The sequence below is a fragment of the Macrobrachium nipponense genome, chromosome 19 (assembly GCF_015104395.2).
Source record: "Macrobrachium nipponense isolate FS-2020 chromosome 19, ASM1510439v2, whole genome shotgun sequence".
In the NCBI taxonomy this organism is placed as follows: domain Eukaryota; kingdom Metazoa; phylum Arthropoda; class Malacostraca; order Decapoda; family Palaemonidae; genus Macrobrachium; species Macrobrachium nipponense.
The window spans coordinates 53,782,545-53,798,156 of NC_061088.1; the positions used below are offsets into that span (position 1 = coordinate 53,782,545).

The window sequence follows — 15,612 nt, forward strand, 5'->3', positions numbered from 1 at the left end:
CTTGCAGACAGTCTGAAGCCTGTCAGAGCAAGAGTGGACAAACATAGGCGGAGTCTCATGAAGTGGGGCTGTTTGAGTCCTAAATGTGGTTTTTGGGGAACGTCATCAGAAAGTGGTTTTTGGGGAAGTCTTGGAAAATCCACCAATAGCCGTAGAGGTTCCAGTAACCACTCCTTCAGAGGACATTATTAGGTTTGACCATGTCAAAGGGTGGAAAGGCATAAGGATCCAGATTGGACCAGTTTTGCAGCATGGGACCCCCTTTACCCATGAAAACAGGATCTGTGCTGAAGAGTAAATGAGATGGAAGAGATGGTTCCTGAGGTGGCAAAAACAGGTCTAATATTGGCATGCCCTGTAGTTTCCAAAGATCCAGACAGACAGGGGATCCAGGGTCTATTCGGTGGGAAGGACCTGCTTCCATTTTGCGAGAGGAGTGAAGACTGAATGAACATCCGAGGGGCTATAAAAAGGCCGAAACAAAGGGCCCGAAACTGACATACTTTGTCCTGAAAGACGAACCTTGGATACTTCCCGAGTCAAGATGGATGGGATGTGGAAGTACAGTTGGCAACAAAGGTAAATTTTAGTGAATAATGTCTATATATGTTCTATAGAGAAATCCGCGAATAGGTGAGCCATGAATTGAGACTGTGAACTGCAAGACGTGCATAGGTGGGCGATTAACTGCATGCATCTGGCATATCCAAAGTTATCATCCTGTTGCCTCTCCAATGAAAGGATGAAAGGTACTGAATGATTCGTCTCCATCTTGAATTCCATCTTCCAGTCAAAACAATCGAGGCGCTTATATCTAGAACTGTTCTCCAGCCCCAAAAGCTTTTGGCTCACATAACTTGTTTTGAATGAGGGAGGAAACCTCCTCCAAAAGGGAAGAATGTCTCTCAAGCCTTTCAAGTAAGCTGACAATGTAATGGGAAGGGTGACTAATGGGGAAGGGTCTCATCACAGATGATATCGCCTTCCCTTAGAACCTTAATGATCATATATAATCTCAGCCAACTGCTGCTTAATGGAGCCAAGGAAGGTTAATCTTGAACTGAAGGCAAAGGTGAAAGACTGTGGTCACTGAGCAGAATGAATAGGGACAACAAACCAAATAGGCCACAGGAATTTGTTACCACTCCTCCCTCCCCTTGCCGAGAGGAGTAAGTGCTACTGAGAACAGATTTGTTTATTGTATAGGAACAAATCTAATAACTGCAACCAGTATGGCTACCACACTTACTGTATCAGCCTAGTTCCAGCTCATGTCATGTCTTATGCTTCAAACCTGCCTGTAGAAAAAAAAGAGCAAGGAGGAGACCAGCCATCTCTCTCATTCACAATCATCTTAGGTGTAATACAAACTGTCCTACTGAGCACTGGACGAGCTACAAACTTGTTGGGAAGCCACCACTGGACCCAAGGTAAAAAGTGTCCAAGGACCTGTGGGCAATGCCCTTCAGGAAAGAAATGAACATGGTCTGCTGAAGCCAGGAACCAGCTTTAAAAACCATATGAACAGACAAGTTCTTCTAAAAGCGAGGAACTCATTGCTCTGATATCATATGCTCTAGCTGCACAGAGTCTGTGACAAAACTATCCAGTGCGGAGTATGCCAGTTTAATCACCTCATGCAGCCAAAATGAAAAGCTCTTGGAAACTTCCATTCTGGACCAGCCAGTGCTAACACAAAATCTGACACCTAGGCCTTAGTGAAGCATCCTTTAGATAGCAGTGCAGAGCTCTAACAGGACAAAGCAAAAACTCCTGTAGATATCTGTCCACCAATTCAATCAGGAGAAAAATGAAAATGAGACAAATCTGCCATCATGAACCAAGGGATTTGGAGTCTTACCTAAGAATTTCGGGACAAATTCGAAGCCACAGACCTCTAACCTCAGATGTTTTAACCCCTTCTTTACCGGGTTGGTGAGCAGAATGTAAACATTGCGTTTGCTGCCGAACTGAATCTCTCGGTAGTGACTCAAGTTGGGAGGGGTGCCGATCGTAAAAATATTTGCCAAAAATACACTAATCAAGACAGCTAATGAAATTATCAGGTATTATTAGCACTATAATAACGCATATTCTCTGTTAGTTTTATCATCCTACAGGGAAAATAAATGATTTTATGAAAAAAAATGTGAAACTCAGTGTCCCTTGGTGGTCGGTGAGAAAACTACGGTCTTGAATAGAAATGCGGTCTTACAGAATGTTGGTATATCGCACCTGGAACATGCACATAAAGTATTATCAAAATAGAACCGTAAATAAGCACGTAATAACAAAAATAAAGAGCAAAAACTAAAGCGAAAGCCCCGCCAATAAATATGGAAATCGCAAATTTTATAGTATATCTTTCAAAAATTGGTCAATGTCATTTTCTACGTTTTCTAAGATTAGTTTCATCACAGAAAACAACTTTAGGGGTATCAGGGGTATCTAAACTAATTTTTCAAGTTTCTTGTCCTCAGAAAAAATCGCATTAAAAAATTTTTTGCTTTTTCTCTGGTTTGGTTTTTTTATATATATAAAGTTACTATAAGGCTTTATTTCTACCTTCATTTATCTGGTGTTCATATCTTTTATTTGTAAAAATGTAATGTGAATAAATAATAAATACAGTAAATGATGATACAACTGGTTTTTTACTTGGGTAGAAAGTTTATTACATGTTTACGCTTGTCTGGTTTTGTGATTTTTTGTTGAACGCAGTTCATTTGTCACCTACACACTACTAATAAGCAATAATAATATTTTTTTGGGTTCATCATACGTCTGGCATCGTGTCATACTGTTTATTTTGCTCCAAACTCTTCAAACAAACCGAAATTACAGAATGATTGGAAGTCCCTATCTGACAAAAGAGGAGTTTTGGTGGTACTATGCGTACCACCTTTATGCACCCGGTGCAGTGTAGTAGACTTGAATGGTGGTACCCACCTACCTCCAAACAAACTTTCGGTAATGAAGAGGTTAACTGTCAGAACCCAGGGTATGAAGCTCACAGCGCTCTCTTTGAATTGTGTTGAATATAGATTTTAGGCCAAAGGCCAAGTACTGGGACCTATGAGGTCATTCAGCACTGAAATGGAAATTGATGGTAAAAGGTTTGAAAGGTGTAATAGTAGGAAAACCTCGTAGTTGTGCTATGAATCAAGTGTTAGGAGAGGGTGGAAAGTAAGATGAAGAAAAGGATATGAAAGGAGGTACAGTAAAAGGAACGAAAGTGGTTGCAGCTAAGGGCCGAAGGCACGCTGCAAAGAACTGTAAGTAATACCTACAGTGCACCGCATGAGGTGCATTGATGGCACTAACCCCCTACAGGAATGCTCTCTGTTAGGAAGCTAAGGTTAACAGGAAAACTGTCTTTAGAGTCGGATTCCTGACTGACGATTGACGTAATGGTTTCAATGGAGCTTTCTTGTTGAACAACTGTTCAAAACTCCTGAACAACATAGAGATTTCCCAGGATGAAGATATGTTTGAGTCTTTCAGGTGCAGGATCAACCCAAATGTGGCCCTGTAGTCCTGAAAGCTGAGACAGCAACGAGCTTCTCTTTTCTGTGAAAGAATAGAAAATCTACTTTCAGCTCACTGAAATTCAAAGTGGAGAGAAACACTGTTGACGACCCCTACCACAGTAGACAGCCCACTTCCCCTCGTAAATGCTGATGAAGACCTGAAATAGCTATTTGCAACATAAGCTTCTTGCTCTCAGGAGATAGCAACAGTCTCCGGTCGTGAAGCAACAAAGACTTTACCAAATGGTGGAACCTTTCACATGAGGCTGGCAAAAGAGGTTCCACGGAGGAATTCTCTCTGAACTGGTGACAGAAAATACAGAAGTTCTGGGAACCACTCTGCCTGTGGACACAGAGACACCACCAAGGACATCCTGAAATTCCTGGGACTCATTACTCTGTCCAGGACCTGATGGATGTGGCAGAATTGAGGGAAGGCATACACCTGGAGATTGTGTCAAGGATGCTGAATCCTAGACGACCAAGAAGTAGACCTCCAGCTTTCTGTTGAAGTAAGTGGCAAAGAGGTCTAACATGGGTCTCCCCTAACAAAAACACAGTTTGTCCACTACATCCTGATGCAGAGACCACTCCATTCATAGGACTCTACTCCACGACTAGATTGTCGCCACCACATTCCTCCTGTCTGGATGTATCTGACCATGAGCTCCACAGATTGGTGTCAACCACATACTGGTGCATCTTGACTGTTACATGAGTGGAGCTGGCGGCAGAAAGGAGTCTTCTCCAATGAACAATTCTGGGACCATGAATAGAAGACCTCTAGCTTCGTCCCAGAGAAAAGGTCTAACAAAGTTTTCCAAGTAAACTGAGAAGACAATAGGATACCCCAAGGGGATGTCCTAAAAACAAAATACTCAGCACGGATATGATCAAAATCTACTACGAAAACTTTTGCATAACAAAGTAATTGCACTGTAGACCTGGGGGAAGTCCTTGAGCTGCCCAGGAAACATGCATCTTTAACAATAGAGAATTCTTATGAGGTGGTCCCTTATAACAGACACAATCAGTATGTTACTCATCAGAGGAGTTGCCCTTGCCCTTTAATGATAGAACACACATCACCCCCTTCTGGCCTAAGGAACTACCATGGCAGTGTTCCTGAGCAACATAAACAGAGCTAAGATGGACCCTACCTACTTCAAAGATAAGAACACCAGAATACGAGTTACATTACTAATCTCATTACTCAGATGAAAAGGAAGGTTAGTCTAGGAATTGAACCTAACCCAACCCAATGTCAACCTCTTGAAAAATGGGAAAATCTTGCCAAATCAAGAACAGAACATCTGGGAATTTGAAGATTAGTATGCCCAAAAATACATAACCTCAAACTAGCTGGGCTAGGCTGAGAACTCAATACTTAGGCTAGCAGTATATGGAGAGATATGTTTGCCCAATCTAGGGTAGGCCTAGAACCCAACCACCGAGGCTAGGATTAATAGACAAGGAGACAAGGGAAGGTTCAACTAGCACACTCATTGTAAGTTATTGTAGGCTAGCCTAAGAGCTTATCCACTTAAACTTGCTACACAAGAATTCGACCACTGAAGCTAAGCTAAGATGGAAAGGAAGGTTTGAACTAATGAGACTATGCTACGCTAGGCCATGAACCCAACCCCTTGCAAGGTTAAGAACTCAACTACTTAGGTTTGGAGGATGGTTGGAATGGCAGATTTGAACTAGCCAGGCTAGGCTAAGGACTCAATGACCTAGGCTAGGCAAGAAGATAATAAAGGAGGCTATACTTGCTAGGGTAAGCCAGGTTATGAATTCAACCACTTAGGCTAGGTCAAGGTAGCTTTGAACTATTGTTGGGCTAGGCTAAGAACTCTACCAATTAGGCTAGGTCAAGATAGCTTTGAACTAGTTAGGCTAGGCTAAGAACTCAGCACTTACAAGACTAAGAACTCAACAAACCACTTAGGCTGAGTCAAGGCAGCTGTCACCTACACAAAAAGCAATAGAATTTTCACTGTGAATTTGTAAAATAGGCTGCTGCACGAGTTTGAAACATTAGCTATGCAGTAATTACTTGTTAAGTTACTTACGTATATGGAAATAAACTTTCAGCTCTTTCAGTGGTTCTCACACTTTCTGTATTTTAAGAAAATAATTCTACTTTTCTTTAGTTCTTTTATTTTTTTTCTTAAATATAATAAATGTGAAATAGGGGGAGGGGAGAAATTCTGAAACTTACCATTTTCAGTTATTCTCAGTCTATCTTCTGCAGATGGGCTAGAGGAACTGTCGGCTTGATTGGAATTAGATTGATCATCTCTATTTTTCAAGTCAACTTTCAACTTCTCATTTCGTTAAATCTGGCAACAAGGTAGGTGATGCCAGAGCAGCCAAGGCAACAGAGACTGATGGTGCAAAATTTCCACTTTTAAAACCTTGTCATCCCTGAGCTGGAGTCCTATATGTGAAAATAAAGAAGGTTACATTATAAGAAAATATAAGAAAAGTTCAATTGAAGACATCATATCCTTAGCATATATTTTACAGGTATTCCTTATATTGCTACTATAATGTACATAAGAAAATAAACTCTTGACAAAAGCTTGAAAATGATTAACTGCAAGCTCCCATTTCAACAACCATACTTACATTTATAGTATACTATATTGTAATCCTACTCACAATAACTACTTTCAATTTAACCTTGCAGGAAAAACTAGCCCAATCCAATCAATACATTTTCAGCAAAAATATAGTTGCAACAAAATACAGTTTGATCCATATCAAAATATTTTGACTGGAAAAAATGTTTCAACTCAAATGCAATTCTGAATACTAACAAATGGAAACTTATGACAAAATAAAAGCCATCATCCTAAAATAAGCTCCAACCACAACAGATTCAATAATCCCCCCCCCCTCCTTTCACAACCTAAAGATTAGAAAGATACTTGGAGAGAGAGAGAGAGAGAGAGAGAGAGAGAGAGAGAGAGAGAGATTTGAGAGAGAGAGAGAGAGAGAGAGAGAGAGAGAGAGAGAGAGAGAATATTTGATTGAGGATATGGTTAGAGACGTAGGATAAGTTTTACTTTGTAAGGCAGAATTACACAGAAAGATGGATGGTGAGAAAAAATAGTAAATTAATTCCTTATCCAAATTAAAACCCTAAAGGACTTGCTAATTATTTTTAGTACCAATATTCTGCAAACACTTCAGGAAGAGTTTAATTTGTTTACTATGCATATAAAACCATAACTTATTTAATTATGCAAGCTAGTACAGCATCTTTAAAGAAACGGAAAACATTGGGTAACTGACCACAGACTAACTAGAAATATATAGATGTTTTGAAATCGTTTTTAAAAAATTGGTAATTAAATTTACATCTTGAAAATGATATTGTTATGATACAATAAAGTTTGTTCATACTTACCTGGCAGATATATATATAGCTGTATTTTCTGAAGTCCGACAGAATTTTAAAAACTTCAGACACGCAGTGGTCGGCCAGGTGGTTAGTACCCATTCCCGCCGCTGGGAGGCGGGTATCAGGAACCATTCCCATTTTCTATTCATAATTTTTATTTCCACTGTCCCCTGAGGGGAGGTGGGTGGGTACTTGATTATATATATCTGCCAGGTAAGTATGAACAAACTTTATTGTATCATAACAATATCATTTTGTTCATGAAACTTACCTGTCAGATATATATATAGCTGAATCCCACCTTTGGAGGTGGGAAGGGACAGAATAGAAGGATTTTGGGAAACAAATGCATGCAGATGATTACATCTTGGTTCCACCTGTTAGCATAGCTGGCTTCGTGGTTACTGCCACGTAAGTCTGCTTGTGCTACAAGAGTTGCCAGCGAGGTAGAGACCTATATAGCTGGTGCACTCCAGATGATCTGTCAACGGGGGCGAGACCACACGACGTGACTAGACCATATTGACCATACCATGAGGGCTAAGAAGTAAAATAAATATATTATATATAAATATATATATCACCACCTGACCAACCTAGCCAAAGTTAAGGTGTGTTAACTAAGCTTAAGAGTTAAGAAGTCGCCGTTGTCGGCGACTCAACAACTAATTAAGAGCTCTTCCTAACCATTTTCTACAGGATAGGATGAGTGGTACTTCTTGCCCCAAGATTGTGTCTGCAGACACGTATGGCCCTAGCGAGCAGCAGATCTCATATGCCATCTTCACATCTCGCACGGAGTGTGAAGTGAACACAGAGTTGCTTCGCTAAAACATGGTACTCAGGATGTTGCTGAGTGCATGCTCTGTTGAAATGCTTCCGAGGCCGCGCCCTCACCTCGTGAGCATTCAGATAAAAGATTTCAAATCTTTGTGCAAAACACAATGAAGGAGCATTTTGAAAGAACTCCTTTAACTAAAGCCAGGCTGTTCTTCGATATGGGCAAGTCTGGTCTTTTTCGGAACACTGCAGATTGCCCGATTGACTTCGACTTTCTTGAGTTTTATGTATAAAACTTGAGAGACCCGACAGGGCACAGGACTCTCTCGGCTCCTGCCACTAACTTGTGCCATCCTTGGTTCCAAGCTCCTGGCCCAAGGACAAAACGGGTTACCATTTCTTATGGCACAACGGAAGGGTTAGAGAGCACACCGCCTTGTGTTTTCTAAAGCCAAAACTTGTGACGATGGCTTAAAATCTCACTAACCCTCTTTGTCGTATCTAGGGTGGTTAGAAGAAGGCCTTCCTGATCACATGCAAGAAGTTAACAGGTAGGAGAGGTTTCGAATGCTTTGACATCAAGAACTTCAGACTACGTCTAAGTTCCATATTGAAAGCTTCGTCTAGACATGCACAGTCAGTCCGTCTGTAACTAAAGTCAGGTGACCGACCAGTTGACCAGTCAGACGAATCAAGGACAGCAAGGCTGTACACTGAAGACCATAAGGCTCTATTCTTCGCTGAAGGATGAGTGTCTGGACTGCCTGGGCGATTCAATCTAAGCAAACCTTGGGGGTGTATCAACGCAACCCAACGTCGTCAGCGAATCAACTCCTGACTCGAGCTTCTGGTGCCAGGAGAAAGGAGCGAGGAGCAAAAAGGCGATTCAGTCCCCGAAGGAAGAATGCCTGACAGTCCAACCTGGTCTCATGTTACACGATCATCGGGTGTAATAAACGCAACCGACTTCGTCAACAAGAAACTCAGGGCTACTATATGTCGCCTGATCTCGCACGAGTGTCTGACTCGAGAGAAAACAGGTGAGACAAAAAGTAGATGGTGAGCGAGGTTCGAGATTCCACAGAACTGCAAGATCGTGAAGGGCTTTGTTGTTTGACAGACGCAAATCTCTGAGCCCAAAGGCCGTCAACAACATATTTGCGTATTCTTTAATAGTTGTGACTGCCAGCTTATCCATTCTTCAGACGGAAATGGAAGATGGTAATCTTATTCCTGTCAACATCTCGATAGCCTGAACGTAGTCAAGACTCAGAGCGGAGAGGTTATAGGTACCTTTCGAGTTAGAGTAGACCGACTCTCTCGGAAAAGGTCCTTGGAAAGTGAACTAGGACGTATGTGACCTCTGTGAATCCAGGATCCCTGAAGCCAACATGGGGCGATCAGCGTCATTGTCGCTCCCTGTGAGCGTCATAAATCCTCTTATTACATTTCCTAAGCGATTGAAAAAAGGGGAAAAGAGACTAAATATCCATCCCCGTTCAATATCATAGGATGGCGTTTAATGGTACCGATCCCGGATCGAGAATAAGGAGCAGAGAAGAAGAAGCCTCTTCGTCCTCAACATATCGAAGAGAAGAATGAAAGGGCGTCCCTAAAGTCTCCACAACTCTCAACTTACTTCTAAAGAAAGATTCCACTCGGAAGTCAATAGTTTGCTGCAGTCGATCGAGACGATTCGTACGGACTTTCGCAATCCGGTAACGAACCTCTAGAGGATCGTACATTCTACGCCTGTTGTTATAATAGGCTTTCTCGTAAACTCGAACAGGGACCGAGAGAAGATACTTCTTAAGATATGAGAGAGCTGTGGAATATCAGAGTTGATCTGGACCACTGGTTCCCAAAACTCGTTACGAGGACTGGAGGGACTACCGAATCGCTTTTACTTCTTTCAGATTAAGATCCAGGACATCTGAAACCTATCCAGATGTCCGGCACCTTCTTTCTATCACCTCAGGTGATAAACGCACCTGAGAGATGTTCAGAATCATTCCTAGATCTTGAATAATATTTCAGTTTCCCGGTAGGAAAAAACTGTGGTCTGAATTGCAGTCTATTCGGGAAACAAACTTCTTCAGGAAGGAAATGGTCCCCAGCAAGCTCATCCATTCCCCTCCCCGAGTATGCTTACTTCCCTAATAAGGCTGCGCTTTGCCTAAGCAGGAGGAGCATATAAAATGCAATGTTGCGGTAGACTCGTAGTTCTATACCGTGCGGTAACGAGCACCGAAAGGATTAAGAGATAACTCTGTTGAACATAGTAAGGCAAAACGAATGCAACGTTTATTCATTCACGTAAGAAATCCCCTCAATCTTAGGCTAAAGTCCGTGATTGTAGGGCAGAGTTACAGTTAGTCAGTCAATCCCGCAGGAGAGACGTAACCGCCAGCACAGAGATACGGTTAGTCAGTCAATCCCGCAGGAGAGAGACGTAACCTACGGCGCATGACAGCGCCCGATCTGTTACTGGCTCGGTTGGACTGGAAGACAGACACAGCGTGACAGCAGCAGCCAGCAGCTTACGAACGTCGTCTCTTAACTTTATGTCTGGGTTGCCAGCTACCCTAGTTTTCTACGAAGAAATAGGTCCGTTATTTTTTGAGCCGAAAGACTCTCAAGCTGGTATATTTAAGCGAAACAGAAAACGCTAAATATATAGATGCGTTTTGTGTCGTCAGAACACTACCATACAATCGGAAACTCCCTGGAAGGCTGCAGGGAGAAAAAAAAAAAAATAACGATTAAATGTCCTTAAAATAGACAATAGAACCTCTCGTTTGCCATCCAAAGAGGTAACTACAGCAAGCGTATATGACTTGAACCAATCAGAAAGTAAAATAACGCAAGGCAAAATATGAAATTATATCACAATAAAGTTTGTTCATACTTACCTGGCAGACATATATATAGCTGAATTCGGAATACAGCTACATACATATCTGACAGGCAAGTTTCATGAACAAAACTTAAGAGAATCGAAGCAGTCAGCTCAAGCTTCTTATGTTACTGGACATAAGCGTTCATTGACGTAGTCTACAAGTCTATTTCTTGTACGAGTCTGCGAATGAGAATGAGAGCTCTTCAGAATCTTGTCAATAAGAGCTTATTCGCTTACGCAATATCAAGTTAATGAGATGTTTGTCAATGAGAACTAACCCATTTACGGGACAAAGAGATATTTTGTCAATGAGGGGATACCCACTTACTTGACAAAACGAAAGTATATTGTCAATGGGGGAAAGTCACTGAATTGACAAAACGTAAATCCAGGGAGTCAAGCATTTAATTTTTTCGATTCCGTCTCAAACGGGAGGAAGGGCAAGAATCCTGTAAGAGACTGGGCTTACGGCAGGTAGAACGACGATGTTCAATTCGGCAGCGTAGTCCCGACTAGAAACTAACAAAATCTATCATCTGAAAAACCCTTTCAGATGGGCTAAAAAGCTTGCAAATTATCCTGGGAAGAGGAAGAAACTCTCCAACCCAGCTTCCTCTCCCGTTCCGTATCACAACTAATGCCTGCTAAAGCTTAAAATTTATTGGCAGTATGGCAAAGGAAGTCCTGTCTTGCGCTTTCCTGAAGAGCGTCCTTTTGATGAGTGCATTTGCAAGAATCCCACCGAACGTTGCCGAGAGTCCTGACGTGCAGGACATCGAGCCTTACATAACCCGTAACTGCCTTATCGCAAAGTCTTGACTGCGGTAGTGGCAACTTAAATTTATTGGCCGAATGGCAAAGGTTGCGGTAGAGCAAACGAGAATCTTCCCTTGAGCTTTCCTTAACTCCATCCACCTATGCGAAAAGCAATATTAATTGACAGAGACCTCTGAATTCACGAAACCCGATGTCTTGCTGGGTTTCGAAGAAGAAGTTGTCTGTTCACTTTTAAACTTCCTCCGAAGCACTGCCTACTTCACGTTCTTTGCAGGTGAGGTAGAAGGTATCACCAGGAGGTAGAGGTAAACATTCTTTAGGCCCATATCTGAAACAAGAGCTTGAAGAGTTCAACAGAAACGTTCAGCCAGGCGACACACCTGGCGTGCGCTGGTGCACGCTCGGCGTCCACTGGCGCGGGCGCTCGCTCCACTGGAACGCGCTCGGCGTCCACTGGAACGCGCTCGGCGTCCCACTGGACCGCGCTTCGGTGTCACTTGGCGCGCACGGTCGTCACCCGGCCGCCGGCGAGTCCTGGAGTCCATCCGAGCGTCCCGGCGTCCGCTCTCAAAGCTTCCTGCTACTATGACTTCTTTTACGTATTTCTCGGTGGAAGACGGACACGAGTTCAGGCGACGTTCGCCTTCTTACTTCTCACTGAAACGCATAACGAGAGAGAGAGAGAGGACGTGAAGCGTCTCTTCTATAAAGCTTCTATTTAGAGGGCGCGAGTCCTTCCGAAAGCTCCAACCCCTGCATGGGGGAGGACGCTTCGGAGGACGAGAAGCAATCTTTCAGGATTCGTGCACGCGCACGCACTTTGGCATCTGGGGATTTTCATCAGAAACTGCGAAGGCACGCCAGATCGGTGGGGGTTCCTTGTAACCCTCCTTAGGCTTTCGACATGCTCCCTCCCCGGGTCTGGGAGTCAAGCAGAGGTCCCGGCCTAGAGGCGAAACGAGGCCGATCTGACGCACCCTCCACTAACATCAAGGGGTATCACTGCACTTCTGCACTTCACTTTTACTCTCTAAAGCAAAGCACTTTCGATTCTAAGATACGAATCGAAAGAGTATCAGAGAAAGGGAGGGTTAATTCCTCTACAGACACTGCTTAGGGCGGGACCCGAAGGCAACACTGCAGGGTTAGGAGTAACAATTACAGAAGTAGCACTTCACAGCAATGAAGGAGAGCGAGCACCTCTCGTAGACATATTCATAGCCCGTAGGCCATACTACAGGGTTAGGCAAAATAAAGTCTACAGGAAGGTTAGCAGGTTCACTACCCTGACTTTTGTTACTGATATTGCGTACATAACGAATCATACGTCTTCCTACGGAATTAGACTGTTTACTGATTAATTGCGTACATACGAATCATACGTCTTCCTTACGGAATAGACAAAGTCTCACACTCCTTACCATGACAATCTCAACAAAGAGCAAGACCCATACCCCTCGTACATACCAGTGCGGATCTGACCGAGCTTTCGGTAGCCACCACCCTATTCTTTGCAGACAACCCCGTCTGAAACTAGCCTAACTAGATTCAGATATTTTATGCAAAAAATGAATCAAAATTCAAATCCATTTAAGATAGCGTATGCCTAGCCACAAATCCCACAAAAGCCAAGTAAATAAATCAAAAGACAATTAGGATACTTAGCGCAATGAAGTTTCCAAAATCCTAAGACGGAGGTACTGAAAACAGGTGTTTTCAGCACCAGCGACAGAAAAATTATGAATAGAAATGGGGAATGGTTCCTGATACCCCCAAGCCTACCCAGCGGCGGGAATGGGTACTAACCACCTGGCCGACCACTGCGTGTGTCGGAAGATTTTTAAAATTCTGTCGGACTTCAGTAAAATATCAGCTATATATATATCTGACAGGTAAGTTTCATGAACAAATTTGTAATGTACTAAAAAAAGCATTCTGTTCTAATCTACCAAAACTCATACTTGGGCCTGGGGTTAATGAACATTCTTGACATACTTTCATATCAAAATGACAGATTCTTAATCAATTTGTATTTTTCATAGCTAACAACCCAGTTCTTAACAACAAAAGGATAAATCCTCTGTTTCTTTACTCAAATCACTGTTGTCCGACTCATCATTAATGACAGTAAATAAATAACCTTTCAAACCATATCAAGAATGTGATAAAATCTTTCAGAGAATTGCAAAAGCTCCTACAGTAATGGGAAGTGTATACTAAAATATTAAACATAAACAACCATAAAAAATTGTGGAAAGTGTATACTAAAACATTAAATATAAACAACCATAACAAAAAATAAGTGTACATCATGATATCAAAAAGTATTTAACTAATGACATGATTTGCAACTATTAAACTAAAACAGCAGCAGCAATTGGATATACTGATACCTCTAATGAACTTCAATGCATGCATGCTAATAATACATAAAAGGACTATTTCTTAAGCATTTCCTTTTGAAAACCAGTAACACACTGAAATTATATATAAATGCTGACCCATCATTCTATTACACAATATATAAATGGTGGCTCATCATTCCATTACAGGCAGTCACCAGTTATAGGTTGGGGTTTCGTTCTCAGTGGTGTGCTGATAAGCGAAAACCGCCATTAACCGAAACTCAGCAATTGTGGTGCTCATGGCACCGATATCCAGGTAATGCCGGTGATAAGGCGCTAATAACTGCAACCGGTACGTTATGGCACTACACAAGCCATAAAACTGGGTCACCATTAACTGAGTCTGCCCATAACTGATGACTACCTGTATACAACACGAACCCTGCCACTGGGTTTGCACCTAAGGTGAAATGATGCAGATAGGTAATAGGATACTAATAATACAATTATTAATTCTCTTAATTAATTGATGAAAAATTTTATAATCTAACTCACAATATAACAATACAGATATTAAATTACAATATGATAAACATGGCACCACAACCATTTACCTTAAATGTTTAATCGGGCTAATGAGATAATATATTTAGCCTAAAGGGCTGGCCACAACTAGCTAACACTTAGTCCAAATAAAGGAACTATCAGTTAAAAAATAGGGTTTCTGGACAAAAAGGAATACTATAAGCAGTTATAAAATGGGGTTTCTGGACGAAAAGGAATATAAGATACAAGTTTTTATGAAAAAATGGCATTATAAATTCCCAATTATAAACCTTTTTCCCAAAAATCTTGCATACCACCTATACTTATCTGTGTACTAAAGGTTGAGAAGTACTGCTTTAGATGGTTTACCTTATGCTTAACAGGTTATGACCAAGGAAAAACCTGTTTTCCAAAGACACTGAGTCCTCAATGGAGTCAGGGGATCAACAAGATAGACTGACCTATGAAAAAAATTCTCTCGTAGGTGGTCTTAGCCAGAATAGTTCCCGCTGAGAAAGTGGTGGAGTACAGATGGACTCAAAGCAGGAAACCCCTTTTCCAAGACCACTAGCGATTACCTGATGCCACAGTTGTGACAACAAAGCACAAATTGGCCATGCCTGTGAAGGAAAAACACATGCCATATTCCATACCTTTTCATCACACGGAGAGTGGGTGGGTTGGAGGCCTTGTAGTTACTACCAGAAAAGGTTTTTCCTCAGCCAAATCTTTTCTTTTTTTAATATTTCAGCTGTTGTTTGTCCCCAAAGGAGCATGTATAAAAAAAGATATTCTAACTATCCAGATGAAAAATGATCCAGAGTAGTCATGAAAGGGATCAGCTATTCTTCAATTAAGGGTTCTTTGAGGGAATAACAATAAGAAATTAAAAACCCAGATGTGTATTAACTAGAAGACACAGAGGTGGCCCACCTGACTGAAGGAAAGGGATGAAGGATAACCACTCTGTCCTGACAATTAGCAGCAGGGTGGGGAAAAAAAATACAAAGAGGACCATCTGGAGGATAACCATGACATTTAAGTATCTGAAGTGATCAGACTTTGCATATGTTTTGTAATATACCAAATTCCCACACAAAAATAAAATTCTCATTCTTGGCCTAGAATGATAAGCTAAGAGACAACAGCAAATGATGGCTAGTAGAGAGGGTGATGAAGTGTTGTCCCAGTCTATGAGAGCCAAGTCTGCTAATACTGGATCCTGACACCAGCAGTCAAGAAAACTGCCTCCTGGCATGTACAGGTTGTGGTCTATTGGACCACAGATTTGGGGAGATGATCAGAGGTAAAGAACTATGCAGC

General features: G+C 41.8%; 1 pseudogene; it reads right to left on the bottom strand.

The window, feature by feature from the left end:
- The window catches only part of LOC135217020 (E3 ubiquitin-protein ligase TRIM33-like), a 361,157-nt pseudogene that overhangs the window by 167,916 nt on the left and 177,629 nt on the right, over positions 1-15,612 (bottom strand).